Source organism: Amblyomma americanum, chromosome 10 (genome assembly GCF_052857255.1).
Source record: "Amblyomma americanum isolate KBUSLIRL-KWMA chromosome 10, ASM5285725v1, whole genome shotgun sequence".
NCBI lineage: Eukaryota > Metazoa > Arthropoda > Arachnida > Ixodida > Ixodidae > Amblyomma > Amblyomma americanum.
Genome location: NC_135506.1, coordinates 59646958 through 59659564, shown reverse-complemented (window position 1 = coordinate 59659564; position 12607 = coordinate 59646958). Strand labels below are relative to the sequence as shown.

General features: G+C 41.0%; 1 long non-coding RNA gene across 1 annotated transcript; it reads right to left on the bottom strand.

The window, feature by feature from the left end:
- Positions 1 to 3575: 3575 nt before the first annotated feature.
- LOC144107989 (uncharacterized) lies at positions 3576 to 12182 on the bottom strand. The gene is made up of 5 exons (XR_013309456.1): positions 12027 to 12182; positions 10809 to 10944; positions 10483 to 10645; positions 5589 to 5874; positions 3576 to 3793 (listed from the first exon to the last, which is right to left on the bottom strand). It is a non-coding gene; the product is annotated as an uncharacterized LOC144107989 (long non-coding RNA).
- Between the last annotated feature and the right edge of the window lie 425 nt (positions 12183 to 12607).

Genomic DNA, 12607 nt, shown 5'->3' with positions numbered 1-12607 from the left:
GAACAGAGAATAATATAATGTCAGCTTCAACCAAGATAGAATTAAGTGTTGAATTCGGTAGAGGCAGCCTGTAAACCATGATAATTCGGACTTAAGGCTATCTACATGAGTGTTCCATGAGAGATCACCACTGAACCATACCCCCAAGAACTTTTGCTCGGTGACCTCCGCCAGCGGGTTGCCATCGTACCTGATGTTGATGGAACTGTCATCTCACTTGCTTGTGGGTTTGAAAATTACATATTTAGATTTTGTTATATTTAGGCTTATACGATTGGCTTGCAGCCAAGTAGATAGTTTTAGTAAGTATTCATTTACAGATCTTTCTAAGTGTGCTTTTGTTGCTCCCATAAAGAATATATTAGTGTCATCTGCGTACATGATTAATTGAGGAGATCCTGGCATCATAGTTATACCGTTCACGTATATAAGAAATAGTAAAGGCCCCAGAATGGATCCTTGAGGGACGCCGTACTGTAACTCCATTTTAATATACATACAGTTGTTTATAATTACATACTGGGACCTACCCTTTAGATATGTTTCAAGTAGTCTGAGTGCTACACCCCTAATCCCACAGATCGCTAGCTTCGTTAATAATATATCGTGTTGTACAGTATCAAATGCTTTCCTAAGATCTATAAATAGATCCAGTGTTAAGAGCTTTTTTCTGTTTTCAATAATTTTATCTTTTATATGCAGAAGAGCCTGTTCTGTAGATTTTTTTCTTGAAAGCCATACTGCGCGTCAGCTATTATTCCATGTTTCTGAAAAAAATGGTGAGTCTGTCATTGACAACACGCTCAAATATTTTAGAGAAAATAGTCAAGACGGAAATTGGCCTATAGTTATTAATATTTGCTGCACCGCCGCATTTATACACGGGAACTACTTTTGCTATCTTTAGATCTGCAGGAAAATCTCCAGTAAGAAGAATCAGATTAACCATATATGACTACACGTGACTTATGTGGCTTGCGATATGTTTAATTGGCAAAGCTTTTATCCCGTCATCTCCAGATGCTACATCGTTTTTCAAACTCTTGATTATTCTGTAAATTCCTGATGGACTGCTAGGAGAAAGCGAGACGTAGCTCATTGGACCGTTGGTATGTGTCGGCTCGTACATACTAGCAAGTGGACCAGTATACTTTCCAAAGCTAATGAAACTAAGATTCATTTCTTACACTAGCTGCGCATTAGGGAGATGATCCCCATTCACTGTAATAGCTGTTACGCAGGGATTCGGTCGTTTTCTGTTCATTAAATTATTAACCATCTCCCATAGCCTTTTATTGTCATTATGAACCCAAAGAATTTCAGCCTGAAAATACTCAATTTTCGCATTCTTCAGGTCTGAGTTCAATTTGTTCCTGAAGGTTTTAAACTCGGCAAATAGATGCAGATCGTGAGATTTAAGAAAAGCATGAAACTTCTTATTTTTTTCTTTTATGCGTTTGAATAACTCCACGGTCATCCAAAGTTTACGCATAACTTTTTTCTTTGTTTTATGCTCACACAAAGGAAAAGCTGCATCATAGCACCGCAGAAGTCTTTTCAGAAATATTCTATACACGGTTGTAGCATTCTGTTCCATGTAAATGTCATCCCAGCTTTCGTTCTCTATTAGGGTGCAAAAAAGCTTCAGTTTCATAATTTATTTTACGATGCCAGGTCTTTTCCTTATTATCTCTGTGTCTGCTGGAAACAGGGGGACCCAAACAGAACACGGGAAGGTGATTACTGAGGTCACATGTTAACACCAGCGGTGATATCGTCACAATTCCTATTTGTAACGCAGATGTCAAGACACGTTGCGGTATCAGTGGTCACCCTTGTTGGAACTGTCACAACGTTTGTACAAGCATAGAGATGAATAAGGTCACGAAATTCATTTGCATTCGAGCTGTCCGTTACTGTGTCAATGTTGACATCTCCAAGAATTATAAACGATTTTGTAACAGATCCTAGAAAACTCGGTGAATTTTCAAAAAAGTCACTAAATTCAGATACACAGCCAGATGGCGGCCTGTATATTGCTCCAATCACAGTACCAGATAATTTGATAAACAAACTTTCTACATTTTGGTCAATCCTTGTCAAATTATCTATAACTTCGTAACACATATTTTGCTCAAGATATACTGCAATTCCGCCTCCTTTTTTTGCTTCCCTGCATATGCTTTCACACCTATAAACTGGCAGGTAAGGTGGTATGTCGTCCTTTGTTAACCAGGTTTCTGTTAGAACTAGGGCTTTAAATTTAATAGTCAGGAACTGAAGGAATAATACTAGATCATCGACCTTGTTTTTTATGCTGCGCATGTTTAAATGCATAGTTGTAAGCTGTCGTACACTAGACTTATATGTTTTATTGAAAGTTTCATAGTCATAATAGCAACATCCAGCTATGTCCATTGCAAGGGTTCAATGAGCGTTAGAAACATTCCTGCTAGTGTCTATTATCTGGCTATTTTTTCCACATCAGACACATTGGCTATTCTATAACATCTGCAGTCTCGTCCCAGCATGCATATATTTTTCCGTGGGAAGTCCAAATGAACTTCCATCCCATTGCTTTCTTTCGGGCAGCCGCAGCACCCAGGAGCTTTTTGTTTGACCCCGTTAAATGCTCATTAATGAACACAGGGTTGCTTTCCCCGCCGAAGTCAATGTCCTTAGTGGTCAGCCGCTTCTTCCTGAATTTCTGCAGAACCTTGTCCCGTTTAGTGCGATGCACAAAACGAACAACTATGTTTTTTTCTCCTTTGTTGAATGTCGAGACGCGGTGACATACATCAATGTCCGTCGCCGCGGTGGCTTAGTGGTTATGGCGCTCGGCTGCTGGCCCGAAAGACGTGGGTTCGATCCAGGCCGCGGCGGTCGAATTTCGATGGAGGCGAAATTCTAGAAGCCCGCATGCTGTGCGATGTCAGTGCACGTTAAAGAACCCGAGGTGGTCGAAATTTCCTGAGCCATTCACTACGGCGTCTCTCATAGCCCGAGTCGCTTTGGGACGTTAAACCCCCATAAACCACATAAACCACCATACATCAATGTCCGAGTCAGTTATCCGCTCATCTAAAAAAGCTCCAATTCTTTTCACAGCATTGCATGGGTCGCCTGCATCGGGAACACTTTTTATTTCAATGTTATTAGCTCTCTGGTATTGCTCCAGTTCTTCTATCCTCTCACTTAACCGGCAGTTTTCTACCGTCAGCTCATCATTTCTTTTAGACAACATCTTAACTTCCTTTCTCAGCTCTTCTATCTCATTCTTGATTTCATTTACGCCATCACAGGTGTAATTGCAGTTTTTTACGCTATCTTTTAGCGTTCTAAGGTCAGTTCTCAGTTTGCGTTTCAGATCTTCAAGCGCCTTGCTGATTTCTTTAACATCTTTGCTCATGACTAACACAGCAGTCTGAAACACAGCCTAATGCCAAGTTCACAACACTTATCAATACAAATACAAAGCAGATCAAGCAGTTCAACACTCAGCGTTGTGTTCAGCAGCGGCGCATAGGCAGTTTTTGGATCGCAGAACAAGCGACTAAGCCTCACCTGCAACAGCAAACAGAATGCTTGAAAGTGCCTTAGACGTGCGCCGCGCCGAACTGAAGCCTGGGTTTGCAGCGGCGTTCTTTATAAGGCGGATTCCACTCTTCTACGACGCCCCCTTGTGGGTCAATTCTGTCCCACGCTGAGCATGCGCTGCAGGATGATGAGACAGGCACGGGAGGTGGAAATCGTGCGTTGCTTCTTGGGCGACGGAATCAGCATGCTTCCAAAACTGCAACAGCAAACAGAATGCTTGAAAGTGCCTTAGACGCGCACCGCACCGAACTCAGCAGTTTTGCTCAGGTTTTGCTCTGCAGTTACCAGAGGTTTCCTCTTCTGTTTTTGTTATGAAAACGTTATAGAAGCACGTGTCTATCACGGGTATCTATTTCATCAACTAAATCTTCCACCTACCTATGCAACTATGTACACAGTGTATTGTGTGTGCGGTCACAAATACATAAGGCCCTTCGTTTTTAGGTAAAATTCAATTTCACCTGACTCTTGCACTCTAAGCAAATTCCTTAAATATTGGATTTAATTCGATTTCTACCTCAAAGTGCATCTTTCAGTGAACATAGTTTTCCAGCGCACAAAACTGAAGACACCGCAGGAAAATTAGCAGATATCTTGCGCTTATTCCAGAGAGATGTTTTCAATTTACTGACAGTCTGAAACGTTTTCAATACTCTTTATTCATGATTCCACTTAATTTGAGCACAAGTTAGAAAAGACGCCCAAGTCAGCATCCAAAACATAAATACTAGCCAGGCATCTTACTGCCATCATTGTACCAAGTACTAACTACACTGACATCCTGCTCAGGTCTCTTATGGGTTAAAAATGGTTTCTACAAAGTTGAATTACTGTTTTTGCACTGTACAGAAAGAGGCAGGCCTTGCATGGATCTAGAAGTGTCACTCTGGGAATGGTAATAAATTCTAATTGTAATAAATGAGCAAAAAAATCTGGTGAAATTTTTGCCGCAACTTGCAGTTCCATATTGTTTGTGATAATAATTACCAATAATACGCCATTTTATGTTTAAATGGTGAATTGTTTTACAGCAGAAAATATCCTGAAAAACCAGAAGTTATGGAACATTTTGCTGCATAAACTGAATTCTATTCGAATTCAAGGAAAAAGAATATCGGCCAATTTTTACCTCTCCAATGTGGAAAAAAATAAAATCAAAATGAAGGGTGCTGCATATATACTCTACATTTATAAAGACACGCTGAAGACCATTATGTGTCCGCTAATAGCGCTTTATGCAGACAGAAAATGCCCTATGGGAAAAAGCATGAATTTTTTGCATTAAATGTGTTGTGTACTTGAGACCGCCTTGCCTAAAGTTATAGAATTTTAAAGTGCAGAGTGTTTTCCTTTTAGCTACGTTTGTCATATTTTATCGTAATTTGCACTGTCTTCAATACAGCGTTTGATTAAAAACAATTCTTCCTTCGCGTTGCTAATGAAGGACTTTGAGATTTTGTTACTAGATGGCACTGTAATAAAGGCTAAAAACTGTCGTTAACGAGGCATATGCCACTGTTTTGTGATAGTTCTGGGTGTCTAAACTAAGATGCTACTCTGTACTAAAGATGTCTAATACTGTCTGGTGGTGAAACAATATTTGTTTCTGTGCATCACTTTTGACAGTGTGGAATTGCTATTGTGTTCGCTGACCATGGTTTTTAGTGCCGGTATACATAAAAATGGGTGCATCCACTGGAAAAAATTCTTGGTAAAATTCTTCTCTGCTCTCTGTTACAAAACCATTGTGGAATGACGGACTTTGGACACTAAATTTTCTGTTGCGCACAACAAAAATTGGCCTTCAAAATTTAGCCTTCAGTCTATTTAAAATCTGTGGACTTGCTGTCTGACTAGTATGACCAAAGAAAGACCATGCAAATATGTTGTTCTCAAAAGTATATTATGAACACAGAGCTAGCTCATTCCTGTAAGAAGCATGTCACTCGAAGAACCACAAGCATTCTATTTAGTTCTGCACATTATCATACCTTTCTGTTTCCGAAGCATGATGGATAGTGCTGCTTCAGGAGGGAGAAGGCCAGGCTGTAGCCTTCAGTGTTCTGGACACTGTGGAGGAGTACTGCTATCAACACTGCACCTGTTTTTGTTGGTGCCAGCAGCACTGTGATTGTGGTTTTGGTCGTATCGCAAGATGCCGTGGAGTCCACAAAAATATGTTTTGCGCCGAACCCATGGCCTGCATTCGACACATAATTGGTGCTGCGATGACTACTGCCCGGTAGTCGTGTTTCGTTGTTGTGTGGACATCAATTCCTGCATAATCAGTACGCACATTATCTTATTTGCAATGTTCTGGTACCATACTATGAAACAATGCAAAATTTCTGCGAAGACAACTATCACTTTGTTTCCTTTTTAAGAAAAGAGTAAAAAGCTATGCATGACGAGGTGACCATGTTTCTTTACGTAGGAATCCACATTTCACTGCTTCTCGATATTTTTAGTAGCACAACTTCCTGAGGGGCATGCTTGAATGTTGTTGAAAGCAGCTAAGAGAATAAAAGTGCAGTCTCGAGTTCATTTCTTGTGCTCTTATGTTTTTTTTTCACCCTGTTGGCAATGAAATATACCCAACTGGCCAAACCTGCCACCTTGCCCACGCTGCATGTATAGGAAAATGGCCCAAAATGTATTACCTGACAGTACAGCTTGTTCAATCTATTTTATTCTAGATTGTTATGAAAAATAGCCATTAAATGTTGGCAGTTCTATGGGGCTTTCACTACCTGCACTGAGTAATGATTCATGGGCTTTATTAACCAAATGTTTACTTTAGATGATGGGCTCAGCTTTGCTAACACAAGGTTGAGTCCATACTTTCTACTCTGAGTCTATGCTCTTTCGGAACTAGGCAGTTCAACAATGAAAAAGTTGTTTTGTACAATAGAATATATCAATTTCAGAAGCACCATGCTGAGTTTCTCAGTTATACTATGTGCAACATTTCCTTTGTAATGTTTTTGTTCTTGATGTGGTGGTTAGTCATCATCATCAGCCTGACTCCTCCCACTGCAGGGAAAACTTCTTAATCTCATACGCCCACCTAACCTTCTGCTGCCCCCTGCTACGCTTACTTTCTCTTGGAATCCATTCCGTTACCCTTAAGGACCATCAATTATCTTGCCTTCGCATCACATGCCCTGCCCAAGCCCATTTCTTCCTCTTGATTTCGACTAGGATGTCATTAACACGCGTTTGTTCCCTCACCCACTCTGCCCGCTTCCGGTCTCTTAACGTTACACCCATTACTTTTCTTTCCATGGCTCGCTGCATTGTCCTTAACTTAAGCCGAACCCTTTTCATCGACCACGTTTCTGTCCCGTCCCGCCGGTGAGTACTGGTAAGATACCATCATTACCATCATCATAATTAAGTTTCAAATTGACTGAATAAGATTGATGATATAGGGAGAATGATTCTAGGTGAATTATAATCCGTGCGGATTGTACCATAAGTGCTTTCTGTGACATCTGGTGGTTAGTATTTGAAGCAAAACATCTTTGTATGCAATACACATTGTTTGCATTTATTTCCCTCATTGCTTTCCAATAGTCTTAAGATGAGACAGTTGCACAGCTTGTGAGTAGTATTAAACGATGCAAAGGACATCTTTGGCATTTTAAAGAAGACTTGCTGCACGAGCTTTTAATTTTTTGTGTCAGTGCTCACTGGTCACGTTGCACTCAATCGTCTTGCATCTGCTGAGAACCTTATTTTCTGACCATATTGTTGTAATGTTGGCTGTTTTGCTCCCACCATATCACCAGCTTAGAATGCGATTATACCGCTCCTCTGTGTTCTCTGTTTCTGTCTAACTAGCAGCCTTTCTACAATTATTTCACTATGCTCCTGGTTTTCTTCGTGCTGTATTCTGGGTGGTCAGCAGCTGCCAAGAGCTTGTCAGCACCTTTTCGAGAAAAATGATTCAGTGCTACTTTTTTTTCATTTGAGCACACAGCAGGACATGGCAAGAGTAGCGCTGAATTACTTTTTTAGAAAATATGCATCACCAACTAGTCCTGCAACATTTTTTTGCTGTCAGCATCTCTAGCAACAACTTGTGCCCACAATATGAGCGTTGAGAAGCAGTCGGTTACTGTGAGAAGTGTGGTGGTTTGGGCCAATTTGGCAGGTAAGGTCAGAAACTAAGTAACAGCTCTACAAGACCTGTTTTTTATGTCCTGTTTTTTAGCACTGTTACGTGGTATCTGTAAGGGTGAGTCATGATGTTAGTGATCGTAAGGACAAAATGCTGGTGCAGATTTAAGAGGGTGATGCCCTCTCCCCTCCCCTTTTCCCAAGTGAAAAAGTTTTTATAGAAAAACCACACTGTACCTCATCCTTTCGACCAAAAAAAATTAAGAAAAATACGATTCAAATGACACCCCCCCCCCCCAAGAAAAAAAAATTGTCCCATCCAAGAGCACCTTATTAACTCTTTGTGGCTATGATGATATTTGTGCAGTACTAAAGAAGTGATTATTGCTAAGGATACTGAATTTAAAAGTGGAGCTTTTTTTCAGTCACTTGATTCAAACTATATAGTGATGCCAACTTTTAGGGAGTCTGGCAATAATTTATCAGGGGATTAGTAGCCTTGTTTCAAAGTTAAATTACAAAAAAAGAATGGGGAGAGCACCACACTATTGCAGTCTGCTTTCAAAGACAGCTGGAGCCAGTGAAACCTGTATTTAATTTTTTTTAACTTTTACAGCTTATCGAAGCTTACTTTTCAGCAAAAGTACCTTTCTTTGTCAACAGAATGCACTAATTCTTTAATACAGGCTTTCCATTTGTCCTCAGTGCCCTCTCAGCAATGCAATTTTGCGTTTGCAGGATGGAATTTCACAAAGTGCGGTGGTGCCAGCACTCCCACCGCAACAAACATACACAACAAAGCATGAAAGTGGTAACACTCATTGTAATCACTTCACCTAATGACTAATGCTTTAAAGGGAGACAGGTATAACTGTTCTATTGACAGACATTAATCAGTAATGAAAGTATGTAATGATCCAAAAGTTGTAGTTGATAGTAGGCTATTTTGCTCAGAAAAAATGGCCTGTGGCAATAGTGTTGCAATATTAAATTTGCTCTCGTTGAGCTTATCGCTTGCTCTTATATAAGGCAAGATATAAGGTAACTGCAATTGTACCCGAGTGAGGGGGAAGAGGGGACTGCAGGTGGACTTTTCTAATCTTTGACTTGGAGCGATGAAGTTGAGCACAATGGCTTGAAATAGCAGCAAGCAATCAGATCTAAAATTTCAGTGATATTGTCAATAGTTTTTGTTTTAGTATGGTTTATATGTTGTACACACATTTCTTGTTCGTGGAAAACTTAGCAGGACAAGACGACCTATGGGTCAGTAGATATTTTGCATATTTGCTAAAAAGCGCAGTCTAAATCAAGGCATTCTCGATTTTTTTTAAATATCACTGTTCTTTTAAAAAGGTGATAGTATGCATCTTTTTGTAGTGTTCAGGATGCATTGTGGCCTAATTACTGGTTATTAAAATAAATGCGAGCCTAGAAGGTAAATCTGAGTGTATCTCGATAATAATATATAATAATTGGTTTTGGGGGAAAGGAAATGGCCCAGTATCTGTCTCATATTCTCATATATGGTTGGACACCTGAGTAAGGGAAGGGATAAAGGAGGGAGTGAAAGAAGAAAGGAAGAAGAGGTGCCGTAGTGGAGGGCTCCGGAATAATTTCGACCACCTGGGGATCTTTAACGTGCACTGACATCGCACAGCACACGGGCGCCTTAGCGTTTTTCCTCCATAAAAACGCAGCCGCCACGGTCGGGTTCGAACCCGGGAACTCCGGATCTGTGTCTCGATACAAAGCACATATTGGCAAGTGCAGCAAAACAAATGTCATTTAACTCCATGCATCCATTGCTGTGCTATGCTTTCCACAAGCAAGGTGATAAGCGTAAAACTAAGTTTCGAGAAAACAAGCCTGAAAGTTCTAAACTAGCATATATACTACCCGTCTATATTACACTCTCCATAAATTTATTTGGAACATTTAGATGTAGCTTGTGATTGAAATATTTCAGTACAACATAAAAGTAATGTTGTAGATGCCGAAAAGCTTACTTTTCTAAAATCGGATTTCTTTGCGATCTCCGCCATGTGATCCGCACATCCCCCTTAACAACATCCCCACAGCGAGGTTATTGTACTCAACTACCCCTGTGCAAAGATCACCTTCGCTGCACCGCTTAGGTGACGATTTATGGAGTTTAATCTCCCAAAGTGACTCAAAGAAACCCACTGTAGCAGAGGGTTCCAGACAGTTTCGACCAGGTGGGATTGTTTTTCATGCATTGGTAGTGCACAGTACAAAGACATCTTGCATTTCACCTCTGTTGAAACAAATCCGCTATTGCTGGGATCAGCCACTAGTCGACCGACTCTGTAATTGAGTAGTACCCCAACTACTGAGCCACCGCAGGATGGCTATGCTCTAGTATTGAAAACTTATGCGGGCACAGCAGATTACTTAAGATTTCAAGTTTGCTTTAGAGTGATTGCCTTAGGATACTGCAGCAGTAAAATACATGCAGCTCTTTTTATACACCACAGTTCAAAAAAAGAAATGCCCTAATAAGACCTTTAGTATTCAACAAAGGTGGTAAATGGCAAAAAGTCAGCTGGGCTTTAAATCTAACTGAAAACCTTGCATCCCTCTATTCCACAGACTATCCAGTGGAAGCACATTGTGTGCCTCCACCAGTTGCAGGACACAGGAAGGTCTATGTGCAGCCAGCAAACTTTCAAAAGCCCACATCGAGTACTGTCGACAGGTGTGATGACCCCTTGTAAAGTCGCCAGCACTAGTTCTACATACCCATTTTTGGTTCCTTTAACAGGTGATGCAAGTTAAACTCGCCGCACAAACATTCAGCAGCTCTGTGAGCAAGGCATTGGAATTCGCCTTGAGGATGCAGCTGCTGTACTTTGCTGACTGCAGTGGCACGGCCAAGTTTCTCGCCATGGTTGATCGGTAAGGCCTGCAATGGGCTGCTTTGCATTTATTTTGTAAAGTACTGTGCACAATGGCATACGGTTAAGTAAATGTGTGAGGAATTTTCAGGAAGGTATGCAAAACACCTACATGACTCATGACATGTGAAACAAGAAGACATAAATCATTAAGATATTGTTTTTACTCACCTTGAGGCATAATTCTCAATGCTACAAGGGTCATGACTTGGACAGTTCCTGAAATGCTAGAAATGTTTAACTCTCTCTGCTTGTATCCACAGACTGTACGGGTCAAGGAGGTGTCCGAAATAAAAATATTTGTGATCTGAAAATATAAATTCAAGAAAAAGCATGGCAACAGGACAATAAGAAATCAGTCATTGGCAAAATGGCGACAAAAGTGCAACTGCAAAAAATCTTGAGGCATAATGGCTTCATACTAAGTGGCAACCTTAAGCAGCAGTGTACAGCAACTAACACCAGTTCCAGTGAAATAGGAAGGTTGTTCTTTGCACGAGTCCTTGATTTGTATCCGAGTTACGTCACACAAAGCAGGCATGGCACTATCGTCATGCCAGTGCGCTATTACAGCTCTGGTGCTTCAACACAATGAACACCTTGCTCATTGCCCAACTCTTCTATTTAGAGTATTAGAGTAAGCACTTGTTGCTTGGCCGACAAATTCTGTGGTTGTCACAGGATGCCGCACTAGCAACTGCATCGCAAGATAACAGTTTCCATCACCTGCGAGATCAAAGTGCAATCAATGTTGTTATGAACCCAAACGCTCTGCATGTGCGAAACAAGCCCAAAACAAAACGCTTACACAGTCAAGCAACTGCCAGAGCTTGTTCGGGTAAACGTGGCTGTGCTCGGCCAGCAATGCTTTAGTGACTGCACAAGTATAATAGGCATGTATTACCACTTTTCCCTGGAGGTGATAGCATCGGACTGGAGTGTCACATCACACACTTTGATGAATCACTCTGGAGTATTCATACAGTATGGAGCAAATATCAGTACATATTGCTTGCTTGAATCTTTTCAGTTCAATCGGGACAAACAATAATTCGATTCATATTTGAGTCTGATCTGTTAAACTGCAATTATTTTTTCACTCATTTTCTTTCCCTACACTGTTAATTTTTTATTTCCCTTGAAACGCACACTGTTGGAATACCCCTGTAAATAGCTCTCTCTTGTCTGAAACCCCTATGAATGCCATTACAGTATCTCAATGACCTATTTACAGGCACTTGTATGAGAAACAATTCTAACGCCCTCTGAGCTATTTGGGCCTGTAAAGGGTCTCTATGCTGTATGTCAATGTATAAAATGCATGCTCAGAGTTTACTTTACATTGTGCACTGGTACCATGAGAGGTTATGTGCCTGAAGCCAGGCATACCTCAGTTATGCTCACTTCAGCAAACCCTCTTCTGGTCCTCCTGTGGCCGAAAGCATGACATGGTGCCGCAGGTGCCACCACCTACAAAAGGATCAATCTCTGGGTGAAGCACCTCAGGGGACAACACTCCACAAAACTTGCGTCACTGGGACATTGAGGACGTGACTGTTTGAGGTTAATGCCAGTGATGAATTGCAAATATTTAAGCATAACTTGGGCCTTGCCTGCACTTCGTAATACACATTAACCTATCTGTGAATGTGCTTTGTGCACAAATACTTGGGGAAACGAGACACCTGAAAATAAAACCGCATATTCGTCATCTTATGCTGCAGGTACATGGATAATTCCTTCGGCTTGCATTGATATGCAAGAACATGCAGTAAGCTAATCATGTAACTACCACTGCTTTTCAGGGCATTCGATCATTTAAATTCTTGCAACCCAACTTCCAAAGGGTTCAAGGCGCCATTGCGGCCATCAACATCACAGGAGGCTCACTCAGGACCCCCTGGAAATGTACTTCAGCTGCATCAGGCAGCACGACGGCTGGAGCAACAATCCATCACCTCTGGCATGCC